The sequence below is a fragment of the Buceros rhinoceros genome, unplaced genomic scaffold (assembly GCF_000710305.1).
Source record: "Buceros rhinoceros silvestris isolate BGI_N320 unplaced genomic scaffold, ASM71030v1 scaffold31858, whole genome shotgun sequence".
Classification (NCBI taxonomy): domain Eukaryota; kingdom Metazoa; phylum Chordata; class Aves; order Bucerotiformes; family Bucerotidae; genus Buceros; species Buceros rhinoceros.
Window position 1 is genome coordinate 5867 of NW_010426786.1, and position 724 is coordinate 6590.

Sequence of the window (724 nt, forward strand, 5' to 3'; positions counted from 1 at the left end):
AGAGCTGGAGACCCCGGGGAAGGGACATTCCCTGCCCCGAGCTTGTCCAGGAGAGCATGAGAGCCACGTTCTCTTGCCCCGAAGGACTGCTCCCTCCCCCAGGACCCCTGAAACAACCAGCATCCTCTCCTCCTGTGCTTCAGGCTCACTGCACCAGCACCCGACAGCCATGCTAGGCTATGGCCCCAGCAGCAGATGGTGGGTGCTCAGGGTGACGCGTGGCTGCAGGCACCCAGATGCTCAGGGTGACACATGCCTGCAGGACCACTACACAGAACAGCACTGCACCAAAGGACACACCTCCAATACCTGCCTTCTCAAGAAGAAGAGACACCCCAGCGAGATGGCGCTCTCTTGGATGCCTGCTAAGACCCTCCCCAAGCCTGTGCCGCTCCAGGAAGACCCACGCCTGGCTGCTCCGGTGCCTCCTCAAGCCCAGAAGGGTACAAGGGACACTCCCAGCTCAGGTTTTTCCTGTTTTCTTCTCCATGCCTGCCTGCATCACCCTCAGCATCAGCCTCGAAGGGGCCAGAAAAGCCGCAGCGTTCAGCACTGGCTGGAGTTTTCCGAGGGGAAGCGCAAGGGAGCCCCAGCGCGCTGCCAGCCAGTGCCCCTTCATTCGGAGCTGTCGTGAGTACATGAAAGGGCATTTAATTACAGGCCTGTGCAGGCAGAGAGGCCGCAGCAGGAGCAGGCAGCAGGGCTGGCAGCCACCAGAGTGCAG

The 724-nt window shown here is 61.2% G+C and overlaps 1 protein-coding gene across 1 annotated transcript in view; it reads right to left on the minus strand.

Moving 5' to 3' along the window:
* STARD8 (StAR-related lipid transfer (START) domain containing 8) overlaps window positions 1–724 on the minus strand; it is a gene marked incomplete at its 5' end in the record, with an annotated part of 6276 nt that overhangs the window by 4635 nt on the left and 917 nt on the right. The window lies entirely within an intron of this gene.